Here is a 20371-nt window from a genome sequence, read left to right as displayed (position 1 = left end):
TCTTACTTACATACATTCTTTCTTACTTACATACTTTCTTTACTTTCATAATCATACGTTTTAAAGAGCCTTTCGCCCTATAACCTCACAGATATTATAAGGGTCTGGTCCCTAACATCACAGATATTATGAGGGTCTGGTCCCTATCCTCATAGATATTGTAAGGGTCTGGTCCCTAACATCACAGATATTATGAGGGTCTGGTCCCTATCCTCACAGATATTGTAAGGGTCTGGTCCCTAACATCACAGATATTGTAAGGGTCTGGTCCCTAACATCACAGATATTATAAGGGTCTGGTCCCTAACATCACAGATATTATAAGGGTCTGGTCCCTAACATCACAGATATTATGAGGGTCTGGTCCCTAACATCACAGATATTATAAGGGTCTGGTCCCTTGTTTTCGAATATTAGTAGGGTTCGATTCCCTCTTCGTTACCATACAACCATACATCATACCTCGAGTATTATTAGGGCTCGGTACACTTTTCGTAACCATACAACCATACAACCGTCATTTCCTTCTTTTATTAGCTTTATTACGTTCATACACATAAACGTACATATCATACTTACCATATTTATAACATTACAACCTGACAGTACGTACAATATCCGAAGATCGTTCACGTACCATCAAGCAATCATTCATACATATCACATATATCACATATGGCATACACTTATCACTTAGGATAAATGTATTAACAACACATCAAGTATGCACACAGCCCCGAAAACATAACAAGGAATGGGGCTAGAAACTCACCTGAATTCTGCTTCTTTTTCTGATAGCTGTAAATCCCTTCTCTATTTGAGCTCGGCAGACTGTACAAGTTACACGTATCAATACTCGTCTGATCTAATCTGGTGGCCTAGTATTAGCTTACTTTAACTTATCGCTTTATAATTTATTTTCTAACCAAACTTGGCTTTAGGCGAAGTTAACCCTCGGGCGAACTTAGCTCTAGGCGAAGTTAACCTTAGGCGAACTTGGCTTCAGGCGAAGTTAAACCTCGGGCGAACTTGGCTTCAGGCGAAGTTAAACCTCGGGCGAACTTGGCTTCAGGCGAAGTTAAACCTTAGGCGAACTTGGCTTCAGGCGAAGTTATCCTTATGCGAACTTGGCTTCAGGCGAAGTTAAACCTTAGGCGAACTTGGCTTCAGGCGAAGTTATCCTTAGGCGAACTTGGCCATAGGCAAAGTTACGCTTGAAGGCGAAGTTACGCTTGAAGGCGAAGTTCATCAGGCGAACTTAATCTTGCAGGCGAAGTTATCGCGCTGCAGATCTGTTTGCCCATAACTCCTTCGTTTCTTAGCCAAATAACTCGATTTTGGTACCCACGGAATCGTATGATCGGCGCCTACAAATCCCAACCATCAAATCGGCCTAAAATCGACGTTTTAGGGGTCCGATTTGGGCAGTTTGGGTTTCGGGTCCGGTTAACCCATCCAATCCTAACCATTTACAGTAATATAAGCTTTGTTGGATTTGTTCTTACCTTACCAACTCAGATCTACCAACAAAATCTCGGGTCTCGGCTCCGAATCTTGATCGGTTAGAATGTGTGTGTATGTGTGTTAGGAGTTTTAGGGTGTAGGGTGAGAATGAAGATATTTTGGGTTTAGGGGATATTTATATCCCTTAAATCCCATTCTCATTTAACCCATCTCAATTAATCCAAATCCATAACCAACGTCCATTACCCGACACTAGCCCGACCCATACCAACTCCTATTCTGTTATTTATTTCCTGATAACCCGAGTAAACTTTCCATCTATTTATAAGTAATATAATTAATATTACCTATGAAATTTCGGGATGTTACATTATTGGTTCGTTAGTCAATCATTTGCTAACATAACCGTAACGAATCATGTTATTCGTTATAACGAATAACACCATTCGTCATAACGTATGAATTAACGAATGACACTTGTAATTTAATTTTCTAAACGAAAATTTTAAAATCTTAAATAAATATTGATAACGAATGAAGAACCAATCATAGTTGATTCGTCATTAATTTAATTTATAGTTCATTCGTTAACGGAGTTAACGACTGAACCAACGAATATGAACCGTTCGTTAATTTTGAATTAACGAATGGGTTAATTCGTCTGTCTTGTGATGTGTGCAAGTTTGTCATATATAATGAACATGAGATGAACGAATCGCTCATTCGTTCAACTTGATATTCACGAAACCCACGCAAAACTCTTGCAGATTTTTCCTAGATACTCGAGCTTAACCAAATCATCATTTGATCAGTATTTCAGATTTCTGAGTTAAAGACGAACTAAACGCGATGAGTTTCGTCAATTTTCATCACTAATTGATTTGTTAATTAGTCACATTTTTAACCATGTTTAAGTTATGAACATATATCACTGTAATAATATATTTTAACAGTCATGGTGGGTTTGTGTATGGATGATCATCCGAGTCTATTGATGTTAAAGTTACACTGATTTGGCGTCATTCATGGTTTAATTGAATGTCTAATTGCATGTAGACCGTCGGTGTTCCTCGTTAATTTAGACTTTGACAATTGAAGGTCAAAGTTGATAATCTTGTTTGTTATTCGTTAGAGATTACGAATGGATACTCATTCGTGTCAAAGGTCAATTCGTGGTTTTATTCGTTGATTTAACTTAACGAATCAGTCAATTCGCATGTTTTAGTAACGAATGGACCTTCAATTGGTTTCATTCATCATTATTGGTTCGTTAGTCAATCATTTGCTAACATAACCGTAACGAATCATGTTATTCGTTATATCGAATAACATCATTCGTCATAACGTATGAATTAACGAATGACACTTGTAATTTAATTTTCAAAACGAAAATTTTAAATCTTAAATAAATATTGATAACGAATGAAGAACCAATCATAGTTGATTCGTCATGAATTTAATTTATAGTTCATTCGTTAACGGAGTTAACGAATGAACCAACGAATATGAACCGTTCGTTAATTTTGAATTAACGAATGGGTTAATTCGTCTGTCTTGTGATGTGTGCAAGTTTGTCATATATAATGAACATGAGATGAACGAATCGCTCATTCGTTCATCTTGATATTCACGAAACCCACGCAAAACTCTTGCAGATTTTTCCTAGATACTTGAGCTTAACCAAATCATCTTTTGATCAGTATTTCAGATTTCTGAGTTAAAGACAAACTAAACGCGATGAGTTTCGTCAATTTTCATCACTAATTGATTTGTTAATTAGTCACATTTTTAACCAGGTTTAAGTTATGAACATACATCACTGTAATAAAAGATTTTAACAGTCATGGTGGGTTTGTGTATGGATGATAATCCGAGTCTATTGATGTTAAAGTTACACTGATTTGGCGTCATTCATGGTTTAATTGAATGTCTAATTGCATGTAGACCGTCGGTGTTCCTCGTTAATTTTGACTTTGACAATTGAAGGTCAAAGTTGATAATCTTGTTTGTTATTCGTTACTAATTACGAATGGATATTCATTCGTGTCAAAGGTCAATTCGTGGTTTTATTCGTTGATTTAACTTAACGAATCAGTCAATTCGCATGTTTTAGTAACGAATGGACCTTCAATTGGTTTCATTCATCATTATTGGTTCGTTAGTCAATCATTTGCTAACATAACCGTAACGAATCATGTTATTCGTTATAACGAATAACACCATTCGTCATAACGTATGAATTAACGAATGACACTTGTAATTTAATTTTCAAAACGAAAATTTTAAAATCTTAAATAAATATTGATAACGAATGAAGAACCAATCATAGTTGATTCGTCATTAATTTAATTTATAGTTCATTCGTTAACGGAGTTAACGACAGAACCAACGAATATGAACCGTTCGTTAATTTTGAATTAACGAATGGGTTCATTCGTCTGTCTTGTGATGTGTGCAAGTTTGTCATATATAATGAACATGAGATGAACGAATCGCTTATTCGTTCATCTTGATATTCACGAAACCCACGCAAAACTCTTGCAGATTTTTCCTAGATACTTGAGCTTAACCAAATCATCTTTTGATCAGTATTTCAGATTTCTAAGTAAAAGACGAACTAAACGCGATGAGTTTCGTCAATTTTGATCACTAATTAATTTGTTAATTAGTCACATTTTTAACCAGGTTTAAGTTATGAACATATATCACTGTAATAATATATTTTAACAGTCATGGTGGGTTTGTGTATGGATGATCATCCGAGTCTATTGATGTTAAAGTTACACTGATTTGGCGTCATTCATGGTTAAATTGAATGTCTAATTGCATGTAGACCGTCGGTGTTCCTCGTTAATTTTGACTTTGACAATTGAAGGTCAAAGTTGATAATCTTGTTTGTTATTCGTTACAGATTACGAATGGATACTCATTCGTGTCAAAGGTCAATTCGTGGTTTTATTCGTTGATTTAACTTAACGAATCAGTCAATTCTCATGTTTTAGTAACGAATGGACCTTCAATTGGTTTCATTCATCATTATTGGTTCGTTAGTCAATCATTTGCTAACATAATCCTAACGAATCATGTTATTCGTTATAACGAATAACATCATTCGTCATAACGTATGAATTAACGAATGACACTTGTAATTTAATTTTCAAAACGAAAATTTTAAATCTTAAATAAATATTGATAACGAATGAAGAACCAATCATAGTTGATTCATCATGAATTTAATTTATAGTTCATTCGTTAACGGAGTTAACGAATGAACCAACGAATATGAACCGTTCGTTAATTTTGAATTAACGAATGGGTTAATTCGTCTGTCTTGTGATGTGTGCAAGTTTGTCATATATAATGAACATGAGACGAACGAATCGCTCATTCGTTCATCTTGATATTCACGAAACCCACGCAAAACTCTTGCAGATTTTTCCTAGATACTCGAGCTTAACCAAATCATCATTTGATCAGTATTTCAGATTTCTGAGTTAAAGACGAACTAAACGCGAGGAGTTTCGTCAATTTTCATCACTAATTGATTTGTTAATTAGTCACATTTTTAACCAGGTTTAAGTTATGAACATACATCACTGTAATAAAAGATTTTAACAGTCATGGTGGGTTTGTGTATGGATGATAATCCGAGTCTATTGATGTTAAAGTTACAATGATTTGGCGTCATTCATGGTTTAATAGAATGTCTAATTGCATGTAGACCGTCGGCGTTCCTCGTTAATTTTGACTTTGACAATTGAAGGTCAAAGTTGATAATCTTGTTTGTTATTCGTTACTGATTACGAATGGATACTCATTCGTGTCAAAGGTCAATTCGTGGTTTTATTCGTTGATTTAACTTAACGAATCAGTCAATTCGCATGTTTTAGTAACGAATGGACCTTCAATTGGTTTCATTCATCATTATTGGTTCGTTAGTCAATCATTTGCTAACATAACCGTAACGAATCATGTTATTCGTTATAACGAATAACACCATTCGTCATAACGTATGAATTAACGAATGACACTTGTAATTTAATTTTCAAAACGAAAATTTTAAAATCTTAAATAAATATTGATAACGAATGAAGAACCAATCATAGTTGATTCGTCATGATTTTAATTTATAGTTCATTCGTTAACGGAGTTAACGACTGAACCAACGAATATGAACCGTTCGTTAATTTTTAATTAACGAATGGGTTAATTCGTCTGTCTTGTGATGTGTGCAAGTTTGTCATATATAATGAACATGAGATGAACGAATCGCTCATTCGTTCATCTTGATATTCACGAAACCCACGCAAAACTCTTGCAGATTTTTCCTAGATACTTGAGCTTAACCAAATCATCTTTTGATCAGTATTTCAGATTTCTAAGTAAAAGACGAACTAAACGCGATGAGTTTCGTCAATTTTGATCACTAATTGATTTGTTAATTAGTCACATTTTTAACCAGGTTTAAGTTATGAACATATATCACTGTAATAATATATTTTAACAGTCATGGTGGGTTTGTGTATGGATGATCATCCGAGTCTATTGATGTTAAAGTTACACTGATTTGGCGTCATTCATGGTTTAATTGAATGTCTAATTGCATGTGGACCGTCGGTGTTCCTCGTTAACTTTGAATTTGACAATTGAAGGTCAAAATCGATAATCTTGTTTGTTATTCGTTACTGATTACGAATGGATACTCATTCGTGTCAAAGGTCAATTCGTGGTTTTATTCGTTGATTTAACTTAACGAATCAGTCAATTCGCATGTTTTAGTAACGAATGGACCTTCAATTGGTTTCATTCATCATTATTGGTTCGTTAGTCAATCATTTGCTAACATAACCGTAACGAATCATGTTATTCGTTATAACGAATAACATCATTCGTCATAACGTATGAATTAACGAATGACACTTGTAATTTAATTTTCAAAACGAAAATTTTAAATCTTAAATAAATATTGAAAACGAATGAAGAACCAATCATAGTTGATTCGTCATGAATTTAATTTATAGTTCATTCGTTAACGGAGTTAACGACTGAACCAACGAATATGAACCGTTCGTTAATTTTGAATTAACGAATGGGTTAATTCGTCTGTCTTGTGATGTGTGCAAGTTTGTCATATATAATGAACATGAGATGAACGAATCGCTCATTCGTTCATCTTGATATTCACGAAACCCACGCAAAACTCTTGCAGATTTTTCCTAGATACTTGAGCTTAACCAAATCATCTTTTGATCAGTATTTCAGATTTCTGAGTTAAAGACAAACTAAACGCGATGAGTTTCGTCAATTTTCATCACTAATTGATTTGTTAATTAGTCACATTTTTAACCAGGTTTAAGTTATGAACATACATCACTGTAATAAAAGATTTTAACAGTCATGGTGGGTTTGTGTATGGATGATAATCCGAGTCTATTGATGTTAAAGTTACACTGATTTGGCGTCATTCATGGTTTAATTGAATGTCTAATTGCATGTAGACCGTCGGTGTTCCTCGTTAATTTTGACTTTGACAATTGAAGGTCAAAGTTGATAATCTTGTTTGTTATTCGTTACTAATTACGAATGGATATTCATTCGTGTCAAAGGTCAATTCGTGGTTTTATTCGTTGATTTAACTTAACGAATCAGTCAATTCGCATGTTTTAGTAACGAATGGACCTTCAATTGGTTTCATTCATCATTATTGGTTCGTTAGTCAATCATTTGCTAACATAACCGTAACGAATCATGTTATTCGTTATAACGAATAACACCATTCGTCATAACGTATGAATTAACGAATGACACTTGTAATTTAATTTTCAAAACGAAAATTTTAAAATCTTAAATAAATATTGATAACGAATGAAGAACCAATCATAGTTGATTCGTCATTAATTTAATTTATAGTTCATTCGTTAACGGAGTTAACGACAGAACCAACGAATATGAACCGTTCGTTAATTTTGAATTAACGAATGGGTTCATTCGTCTGTCTTGTGATGTGTGCAAGTTTGTCATATATAATGAACATGAGATGAACGAATCGCTTATTCGTTCATCTTGATATTCACGAAACCCACGCAAAACTCTTGCAGATTTTTCCTAGATACTTGAGCTTAACCAAATCATCTTTTGATCAGTATTTCAGATTTCTAAGTAAAAGACGAACTAAACGCGATGAGTTTCGTCAATTTTGATCACTAATTAATTTGTTAATTAGTCACATTTTTAACCAGGTTTAAGTTATGAACATATATCACTGTAATAATATATTTTAACAGTCATGGTGGGTTTGTGTATGGATGATCATCCGAGTCTATTGATGTTAAAGTTACACTGATTTGGCGTCATTCATGGTTAAATTGAATGTCTAATTGCATGTAGACCGTCGGTGTTCCTCGTTAATTTTGACTTTGACAATTGAAGGTCAAAGTTGATAATCTTGTTTGTTATTCGTTACAGATTACGAATGGATACTCATTCGTGTCAAAGGTCAATTCGTGGTTTTATTCGTTGATTTAACTTAACGAATCAGTCAATTCTCATGTTTTAGTAACGAATGGACCTTCAATTGGTTTCATTCATCATTATTGGTTCGTTAGTCAATCATTTGCTAACATAATCCTAACGAATCATGTTATTCGTTATAACGAATAACATCATTCGTCATAACGTATGAATTAACGAATGACACTTGTAATTTAATTTTCAAAACGAAAATTTTAAATCTTAAATAAATATTGATAACGAATGAAGAACCAATCATAGTTGATTCATCATGAATTTAATTTATAGTTCATTCGTTAACGGAGTTAACGAATGAACCAACGAATATGAACCGTTCGTTAATTTTGAATTAACGAATGGGTTAATTCGTCTGTCTTGTGATGTGTGCAAGTTTGTCATATATAATGAACATGAGACGAACGAATCGCTCATTCGTTCATCTTGATATTCACGAAACCCACGCAAAACTCTTGCAGATTTTTCCTAGATACTCGAGCTTAACCAAATCATCATTTGATCAGTATTTCAGATTTCTGAGTTAAAGACGAACTAAACGCGAGGAGTTTCGTCAATTTTCATCACTAATTGATTTGTTAATTAGTCACATTTTTAACCAGGTTTAAGTTATGAACATACATCACTGTAATAAAAGATTTTAACAGTCATGGTGGGTTTGTGTATGGATGATAATCCGAGTCTATTGATGTTAAAGTTACAATGATTTGGCGTCATTCATGGTTTAATAGAATGTCTAATTGCATGTAGACCGTCGGCGTTCCTCGTTAATTTTGACTTTGACAATTGAAGGTCAAAGTTGATAATCTTGTTTGTTATTCGTTACTGATTACGAATGGATACTCATTCGTGTCAAAGGTCAATTCGTGGTTTTATTCGTTGATTTAACTTAACGAATCAGTCAATTCGCATGTTTTAGTAACGAATGGACCTTCAATTGGTTTCATTCATCATTATTGGTTCGTTAGTCAATCATTTGCTAACATAACCGTAACGAATCATGTTATTCGTTATAACGAATAACACCATTCGTCATAACGTATGAATTAACGAATGACACTTGTAATTTAATTTTCAAAACGAAAATTTTAAAATCTTAAATAAATATTGATAACGAATGAAGAACCAATCATAGTTGATTCGTCATGATTTTAATTTATAGTTCATTCGTTAACGGAGTTAACGACTGAACCAACGAATATGAACCGTTCGTTAATTTTTAATTAACGAATGGGTTAATTCGTCTGTCTTGTGATGTGTGCAAGTTTGTCATATATAATGAACATGAGATGAACGAATCGCTCATTCGTTCATCTTGATATTCACGAAACCCACGCAAAACTCTTGCAGATTTTTCCTAGATACTTGAGCTTAACCAAATCATCTTTTGATCAGTATTTCAGATTTCTAAGTAAAAGACGAACTAAACGCGATGAGTTTCGTCAATTTTGATCACTAATTGATTTGTTAATTAGTCACATTTTTAACCAGGTTTAAGTTATGAACATATATCACTGTAATAATATATTTTAACAGTCATGGTGGGTTTGTGTATGGATGATCATCCGAGTCTATTGATGTTAAAGTTACACTGATTTGGCGTCATTCATGGTTTAATTGAATGTCTAATTGCATGTGGACCGTCGGTGTTCCTCGTTAACTTTGAATTTGACAATTGAAGGTCAAAATCGATAATCTTGTTTGTTATTCGTTACTGATTACGAATGGATACTCATTCGTGTCAAAGGTCAATTCGTGGTTTTATTCGTTGATTTAACTTAACGAATCAGTCAATTCGCATGTTTTAGTAACGAATGGACCTTCAATTGGTTTCATTCATCATTATTGGTTCGTTAGTCAATCATTTGCTAACATAACCGTAACGAATCATGTTATTCGTTATAACGAATAACATCATTCGTCATAACGTATGAATTAACGAATGACACTTGTAATTTAATTTTCAAAACGAAAATTTTAAATCTTAAATAAATATTGAAAACGAATGAAGAACCAATCATAGTTGATTCGTCATGAATTTAATTTATAGTTCATTCGTTAACGGAGTTAACGACTGAACCAACGAATATGAACCGTTCGTTAATTTTGAATTAACGAATGGGTTAATTCGTCTGTCTTGTGATGTGTGCAAGTTTGTCATATATAATGAACATGAGATGAACGAATCGCTCATTCGTTCATCTTGATATTCACGAAACCCACGCAAAACTCTTGCAGATTTTTCCTAGATACTTGAGCTTAACCAAATCATCTTATGATCAGTATTTCAGATTTCTCAGTAAAAGACGAACTAAACGCGATGAGTTTCGTCAATTTTGATCACTAATTGATTTGTTAATTAGTCACATTTTTAACCAGGTTTAAGTTATGAACATATATCACTGTAACAATATATTTTAACAGTCATGGTGGGTTTGTGTATGGATGATCATCCGAGTCTATTGATGTTAAAGTTACACTGATTTGGCGTCATTCATGGTTTAATTGAATGTCTAATTGCATGTAGACCGTCGGTGTTCCTCGTTAATTTTGACCTTGACAATTGAAGGTCAAAGTTGATAATCTTGTTTGTTATTCGTTACAGATTACGAATGGATACTCATTCGTGTCAAAGGTCAATTCGTGGTTTTATTCGTTGATTTAACTTAACGAATCAGTCAATTCGCATGTTTTAGTAACGAATGGACCTTCAATTGGTTTCATTCATCATTATTGGTTCGTTAGTCAATCATTTGCTAACATAACCGTAACGAATCATGTTATTCGTTATAACGAATAACATCATTCGTCATAACGTATGAATTAACGAATGACACTTGTAATTTAATTTTCAAAACGAAAATTTTAAATCTTAAATAAATATTGATAACGAATGAAGAACCAATCATAGTTGATTCGTCATGAATTTAATTTATAGTTCATTCGTTAACGGAGTTAACGAATGAACCAACGAATATGAACCGTTCGTTAATTTTGAATTAACGAATGGGTTAATTCGTCTGTCTTCTGATGTGTGCAAGTTTGTCATATATAATGAACATGAGACGAACGAATTGCTCATTCGTTCATCTTGATATTCACGAAACCCACGCAAAACTCTTGCAGATTTTTCCTAGATACTCGAGCTTAACCAAATAATCATTTGATAAGTATTTCAGATTTCTGAGTTAAAGACGAACTAAACGCGATGAGTTTCGTCAATTTTCATCACTAACTGATTTGTTAATTAGTCACATTTTTAACCAGGTTTAAGTTATGAACATACATCACTGTAATATAAGATTTTAACAGTCATGGTGGGTTTGTGTATGGATGATAATTCGAGTCTATTGATGTAAAAGTTACACTGATTTGGCGTCATTCATGGTTTAATTGAATGTCTAATTGCATGTAGACCGTCGGTGTTCCTCGTTAATTTTGACTTTGACAATTGAAGGTCAAAGTTGATAATCTTGTTTGTTATTCGTTACTGATTACGAATGGATACTCATTCGTGTCAAAGGTCAATTCGTGGTTTTATTCGTTGATTTAACTTAACGAATCAGTCAATTCGCATGTTTTAGTAACGAATGGACCTTCAATTGGTTTCATTCATCATTATTGGTTCGTTAGTCAATCATTTGCTAACATAACCGTAACGAATCATGTTATTCGTTATAACGAATAACATCATTCGTCATAACGTATGAATTAACGAATGACACTTGTAATTTAATTTTCAAAACGAAAATTTTAAATCTTAAATAAATATTGAAAACGAATGAAGAACCAATCATAGTTGATTCGTCATGAATTTAATTTATAGTTCATTCGTTAACGGAGTTAACGACTGAACCAACGAATATGAACCGTTCGTTAATTTTGAATTAACGAATGGGTTAATTCGTCTGTCTTGTGATGTGTGCAAGTTTGTCATATATAATGAACATGAGATGAACGAATCGCTCATTCGTTCATCTTGATATTCACGAAACCCACGCAAAACTCTTGCAGATTTTTCCTAGATACTTGAGCTTAACCAAATCATCTTATGATCAGTATTTCAGATTTCTCAGTAAAAGACGAACTAAACGCGATGAGTTTCGTCAATTTTGATCACTAATTGATTTGTTAATTAGTCACATTTTTAACCAGGTTTAAGTTATGAACATATATCACTGTAATAATATATTTTAACAGTCATGGTGGGTTTGTGTATGGATGATCATCCGAGTCTATTGATGTTAAAGTTACACTGATTTGGCGTCATTCATGGTTTAATTGAATGTCTAATTGCATGTAGACCGTCGGTGTTCCTCGTTAATTTTGACCTTGACAATTGAAGGTCAAAGTTGATAATCTTGTTTGTTATTCGTTACAGATTACGAATGGATACTCATTCGTGTCAAAGGTCAATTCGTGGTTTTATTCGTTGATTTAACTTAACGAATCAGTCAATTCGCATGTTTTAGTAACGAATGGACCTTCAATTGGTTTCATTCATCATTATTGGTTCGTTAGTCAATCATTTGCTAACATAACCGTAACGAATCATGTTATTCGTTATAACGAATAACATCATTCGTCATAACGTATGAATTAACGAATGACACTTGTAATTTAATTTTCAAAACGAAAATTTTAAATCTTAAATAAATATTGATAACGAATGAAGAACCAATCATAGTTGATTCGTCATGAATTTAATTTATAGTTCATTCGTTAACGGAGTTAACGAATGAACCAACGAATATGAACCGTTCGTTAATTTTGAATTAACGAATGGGTTAATTCGTCTGTCTTGTGATGTGTGCAAGTTTGTCATATATAATGAACATGAGACGAACGAATTGCTCATTCGTTCATCTTGATATTCACGAAACCCACGCAAAACTCTTGCAGATTTTTCCTAGATACTCGAGCTTAACCAAATCATCATTTGATAAGTATTTCAGATTTCTGAGTTAAAGACGAACTAAACGCGATGAGTTTCGTCAATTTTCATCACTAATTGATTTGTTTATTAGTCACATTTTTAACCAGGTTTAAGTTATGAACATACATCACTGTAATATAAGATTTTAACAGTCATGGTGGGTTTGTGTATGGATGATAATTCGAGTCTATTGATGTAAAAGTTACACTGATTTGGCGTCATTCATGGTTTAATTGAATGTCTAATTGCATGTAGACCGTCGGTGTTCCTCGTTAATTTTGACTTTGACAATTGAAGGTCAAAGTTGATAATCTTGTTTGTTATTCGTTACTGATTACGAATGGATACTCATTCGTGTCAAAGGTCAATTCGTGGTTTTATTCGTTGATTTAACTTAACGAATCAGTCAATTCGCATGTTTTAGTAACAAATGGACATTCAATTGGTTTCATTCATCATTATTGGTTCGTTAGTCAACCATTTGCTAACATAACCGTAACGAATCATGTTATTCGTTATAACGAATAACACCATTCGTCATAACGTATGAATTAACGAATGACACTTGTAATTTAATTTTCAAAACGAAAATTTTAAAATCTTAAATAAATATTGATAACGAATGAAGAACCAATCATAGTTGATTCGTCATGAATTTAATTTATAGTTCATTCGTTAACGGAGTTAACGACTGAACCAACGAATATGAACCGTTCGTTAATTTTGAATTAACGAATGGGTTAATTCGTCTGTCTTGTGATGTGTGCAAGTTTGTCATATATAATGAACATGAGATGAACGAATCGCTCATTCGTTCATCTTGATATTCACGAAACCCACGCAAAACTCTTGCAGATTTTTCCTAGATACTTGAGCTTAACCAAATCATCTTTTGATCAGTATTTCAGATTTCTAAGTAAAAGACGAACTAAACGCGATGAGTTTCGTCAATTTTGATCACTAATTGATTTGTTAATTAGTCACATTTTTAACCAGGTTTAAGTTATGAACATATATCACTGTAATAATATATTTTAACAGTCATGGTGGGTTTGTGTATGGATGATCATCCGAGTGTATTGATGTTAAAGTTACACTGATTTGGCGTCATTCATGGTTAAATTGAATGTCTAATTGCATGTAGACCGTCGGTGTTCCTCGTTAATTTTGACTTTGACAATTGAAGGTCAAAGTTGATAATCTTGTTTGTTATTCGTTACTGATTACGAATGGATACTCATTCGTGTCAAAGGTCAATTCGTGGTTTTATTCGTTGATTTAACTTAACGAATCAGTCAATTCGCATGTTTTAGTAACGAATGGACCTTCAATTGGTTTCATTAATCATTATTGGTTCGTTAGTCAATCATTTGCTAACATAATCGTAACGAATCATGTTATTCGTTATAACGAATAACATCATTCGTCATAACGTATGAATTAACGAATGACACTTGTAATTTAATTTTCAAAACGAAAATTTTAAATCTTAAATAAATATTGATAACGAATGAAGAACCAATCATAGTTGATTCGTCATGAATTTAATTTATAGTTCATTCATTAACGGAGTTGACGAATGAACCAACGAATATGAACCGTTCGTTAATTTTGAATTAACGAATGGGTTAATTCGTCTGTCTTGTGATGTGTGCAAGTTTGTCATATATAATGAACATGAGACGAACGAATCGCTCATTCGTTCATCTTGATATTCACGAAACCCACGCAAAACTCTTGCAGATTTTTCCTAGATACTCGAGCTTAACCAAATCATCATTTGATCAGTATTTCAGATTTCTGAGTTAAAGACGAACTAAACGCGATGAGTTTCGTCAATTTTCATCACTAATTGATTTGTTAATTAGTCACATTTTTAACCAGGTTTAAGTTATGAACATACATCACTGTAATATAAGATTTTAACAGTCATGGTGGGTTTGTGTATGGATGATAATCCGAGTCTATTGATGTAAAAGTTACACTGATTTGGCGTCATTCATGGTTTAATTGAATGTCTAATTGCATGTAGACCGTCGGTGTTCCTCGTTAATTTTGACTTTGACAATTGAAGGTCAAAGTTGATAATCTTGTTTGTTATTCGTTACTGATTACGAATGGATACTCATTCGTGTCAAAGGTCAATTCGTGGTTTTATTCGTTGATTTAACTTAACGAATCAGTCAATTCGCATGTTTTAGTAACAAATGGACATTCAATTGGTTTCATTCATCATTATTGGTTCGTTAGTCAACCATTTGCTAACATAACCGTAACGAATCATGTTATTCGTTATAACGAATAACACCATTCGTCAAAACGTATGAATTAACGAATGACACTTGTAATTTAATTTTCAAAACGAAAATTTTAAAATCTTAAATAAATATTGATAACGAATGAAGAACCAATCATAGTTGATTCGTCATGAATTTAATTTATAGTTCATTCGTTAACGGAGTTAACGAATGAACCAACGAATATGAACCGTTCATTAATTTTGAATTAACGAATGGGTTAATTCGTCTGTCTTGTGATGTGTGCAAGTTTGTCATATATAATGAACATGAGATGAACGAATCGCTCATTCGTTCATCTTGATATTCACGAAACCCACGCAAAACACTTGCAGATTTTTCCTAGATATTCGAGCTTAACCAAATCATCTTTTGATCAGTATTTCAGATTTCTGAGTTAAAGACGAACTAAACGAGATGAGTTTCGTCAATTTTCATCACTAATTGATTTGTTAATTAGTCACATTTTTAACCAGGTTTAAGTTATGAACATACATCACTGTAATAAAAGATTTTAACAGTCATGGTGGGTTTGTGTATGGATGATAATCCGAGTATATTGATGTTAAAGTTACACTGATTTGGCGTCATTCATGGTTTAATTGAATGTCTAATTGCATGTAGACCGTCGGTGTTCCTCGTTAATTTTGACTTTGACAATTGAAGGTCAAAGTTGATATTCTTGTTTGTTATTCGTTACTGATTACGAATGGATAGTCATTCGTGTCAAAGGTCAATTCGTGGTTTTATTCGTTGATTTAACTTAACGATTCAGTCAATTCGCATGTTTAGTAACAAATGGACCTTAAATTGGTTTCATTCATCATTATTGGTTCGTTAGTCAATCATTTGCTAACATAACCGTAACGAATCATGTTATTCGTTATAACGAATAACACCATTCGTCATAACGTATGAATTAACGAATGACACTTGTAATTTAATTTTCTAAACGAAAATTTTAAAATCTTAAATAAATATTGATAACGAATGAAGAACCAATCATAGTTGATTCGTCATGAATTTAATTTATAGTTCATTCGTTAACGGAGTTAACGACGTTAACGAATGAACCAACGAATATGAACCGTTCGTTAATTTTGAATTAACGAATGGGTTAATTCGTCTGTCTTGTGATGTGTGCAAGTTTGTCATATATAATGAACATGAGATGAACGAATCGCTCATTCGTTCATCTTGATATTCACGAAACCCACGCAAAACTCTTGCAGATTTTTCCTAGATACTCGAGCTTAACCAAATCAACATTTGATCAGTATTTCAGATTTCTGAGTAAAAGACGAACTAAACGCGATGAGTTTCGTCAATTTTGATCACTAATTGATTTGTTAATTAGTCACATTTTTAACCAGGTTTAAGTTATGAACATATATCACTGTAATTTTAGATTTTAACAGTCAAGGTGGGTTTGTGTATGGATGATCATCCGAGTCTATTGATGTTAAAGTTACACTGATTTGGCGTCATTCATGGTTTAATTGAATGTCTAATTGCATGTAGACCGTCGGTGTTCCTCGTTAATTTTGACTTTGACAATGGAAGGTCAAAGTTGATAATCTTGTTTGTTATTCGTTACAGATTACGAATGGATACTCATTCGTGTCAAAGGTAAATTCATGGTTTTATTCGTTGATTTAACTTAACGAATCAGTCAATTCGCATGTTTTACTAACGAATGGACCTTCAATTGGTTTCATTCATCATTATTGGTTCGTTAGTCAATCATTTGCTAACATAATCGTAACGAATCATGTTATTCGTTATAACGAATAACACCATTCGTCATAACCTATGAATTAACGAATGACACTTGTAATTTAATTTTCAAAACGAAAATTTTAAAATCTTAAATAAATATTGATAAAGAATGAAGAACCAATCATAGTTGATTCGTTATGAATTTAATTTATAGTTCATTCGTTAACGGAGTTAACGAATGAACCAACGAATATGAACCGTTCGTTAATTTTGAATTAACGAATGGGTTCATTCGTCTGTCTTGTGATGTGTGCAAGTTTGTCATATATAATGAACATGAGATGAACGAATCGCTCATTCGTTCATCTTGATATTCACGAAACCCACGCAAAACTCTAGCAGATTTTTCCTAGATACTCGAGCTTAACCAATCATCTTTTGATCAGTATTTCAGATTTCTAAGTAAAAGACGAACTAAACGCGATGAGTTTCGTCAATTTTGATCACTAATTGATTTGTTAATTAGTCACATTTTTAACCAGGTTTAAGTTATGAACATATATCACTGTAATAATAGATTTTAACAGTCATGGTGGGTTTGTGTATGGATGATCATCCGAGTCTATTGATGTTAAAGTTACACTGATTTGGCGTAATTCATGGTTTAATTGAATGTCTAATTGCATGTAGACCGTCGGTGTTCCTTGTTAATTTTGACTTTCACAATTGAATGTCAAAGTTGATAATCTTGTTTGTTATTCGTTACAGATTAAGAATGGATACTCATTCGTGTCAAAGGTCAATTCGTGGTTTTATTCGTTGATTTAACTTAACGAATTAGTCAATTCGCATGTTTTAGTAACGAATGGACCTTCAATTGGTTTCATTCATCATTATTGGTTCGTTAGTCAATCATTTGCTAACATAATCGTAACGAATCATGTTATTCGTTATAACGAATAACATCATTCGTCATAACGTATGAATTAACGAATGACACTTGTAATTTAATTTTCAAAACAAAAATTTTAAAATCCTAAATAAATATTGATAACGAATGAAGAACCAATCATAGTTGATTCGTCATGAATTTAATTTATAGTTCATTCGTTAACGGAGTTAACGACTGAACCAACGAATATGAACCGTTCGTTAATTTTGAATTAACGAATGGGTTCATTCGTCTGTCTTGTGATGTGTGCAAGTTTGTCATATATAATGAACATGAGATGAACGAATCGCTCATTCGTTCATCTTGATATTCACGAAAACCAAGCAAAACTCTTGCAAATTTTCCTAGAAACTCGAGCTTAACCAATTCATCTTTTGATCAGCATTTCAGATTTCTGAGTTAAAGACGAAATAAACGCGATGAGTGTCGTCAATTTTCATCACCAATTGATTTGTTAATTTGTCACATTTTTAACCAGGTTTAAGATATGAACATATATCACTGTAATAATAGATTTTAACCGTCATGGTTGGTTGGGTTTGTGTATGGATGATAATCCGAGTCAATTGATGTTAAAATTACACTGATTTGGCCGCATTCATGGTTTAATTGAATGTCTAACTGCATGTAGACTATCGGTGTTCTTCGTTAATTTTGACTTTGACAATTGAAGGTCAAAGTTGATAATCTTATTTGTTATTCGTTACAGATAACGAATGGATACTCATTCTTGTCAAAGGTCAATTAGTGGTTTTATTCGTTGATTTAACTTAATGAATCAGTCAATTCGCATGATTTAGTAAAGAATGGACCTTCTATTGGTTTCATTCATCATTATTGGTTCGTTAGTCAATCATTTGCTAACATAACCGTAACGAATCATGTTATTCGTTATAACGAATAACACCATTCGTCATAACGTATGAATTAACGAATGACACTTGTAATTTAATTTTCAAAACGAAAATTTTAAAATCATAAATAAATATTGATAACGAATGAAGAACCAATCATAGTTGATTCGTCATGAATTTAATTTATAGTTCATTCGTTAACGGAGTTAACGAATGAACCAACGAATATGAACCGTTCGTTAATTTTGAATTAACGAATGGGTTCATTCGTCTGTCTTGTGATGTGTGCAAGTTTGTCATATATAATGAACATGAGATGAACGAATCGCTCATTCGTTCATCTTGATATTCACGAAACCCACGCAAAACTCTTGCAGATTTTTCCTAGATACTCGAGCTTAACCAAATCATCTTTTGATCAGTATTTCAGATTTCTAAGTAAAAGACAAACTAAACGCGATGAGTTTCGTCAATTTTGATCACTAATTGATTTGTTAATTAGTCACATTTTTAACCAGGTTTAAGTTTTGAACATATATCACTGTAATAATAGATTTTAACAGTCATGGTGGGTTTGTGTATGGATGATCATCCGAGTCTATTGATGTTAAAGTTACACTGATTTGGCGTCATTCATGGTTTAATTGAATGTCTAATTGCATTCAGACCGTCGGTGTTCCTCGTTAATTTTGACTTTGACAATTGAAGGTCAAAGTTGATAATCTTGTTTGTTATTCGTTACAGATTACGAATGGATACTCATTCATGTCAAAGGTCAATTCGTGGTTTTATTCGTTGATTTAACTTAACGAATCAGTCAATTCGCATGTTTTAGTAACGAATGGACCTTCAATTGGTTTCATTCATCATTATTGGTTCGTTAGTCAATCATTTGCTAACATAATCGTAACGCATCATGTTATTCGTTATAACGAATAACATCATTCGTCATAACGTATGAATTAACGAATGACACTTGTAATTTAATTTTCAAAACGAAATTTTAAAATCTTAAATAAATATTGATAACGAATGAAGAACCAATCATAGTTAATTCGTCATGAATTTAATTTATAGTTCATTCGTTAACGGAGTTAACGAATGAACCAACGAATATGAACCGTTCGTTAATTTTGAATTAACGAATGGGTTCATTCGTCTGTCTTGTGATGTGTGCAAGTTTGTCATATATAATGAACATGAGATGAACGAATCGCTCATTCGTTCATCTTGATATTCACGAAACCCACGCAAAACTCTTGCAGATTTTTCCTAGATACTCGAGCTTAACCAAATCATCTTTTGATCAGTATTTCAGATTTCTAAGTAAAAGACGAACTAAACACGATGAGTTTCGTCAATTTTGATCACTAATTGATTTGTTAATTAGTCACATTTTTAACCAGGTTTAAGTGATGAACATATATCACTGTAATAATAGATTTTAACAGTCATGGTGGGTTTGTGTATGGATGATCATCCGAGTCTATTGATGTTAAAGTTACACTGATTTGGCGTCATTCATGGTTTAATTGTCACACCCCGTTAAGCGAATTGCGGAAGCGTAAAACGGAAATGCAACAGATACAACTGGTATCAAATACATTGTTCATAAACAAACATT

This window comes from Bidens hawaiensis, unplaced genomic scaffold (assembly GCF_021521415.1).
Source record: "Bidens hawaiensis isolate Kalapana, Puna unplaced genomic scaffold, B.hawaiensis_p1.1 tig00024500_1, whole genome shotgun sequence".
NCBI lineage: Eukaryota > Viridiplantae > Streptophyta > Magnoliopsida > Asterales > Asteraceae > Bidens > Bidens hawaiensis.
Note: the sequence above shows the minus strand (reverse complement) of the source record.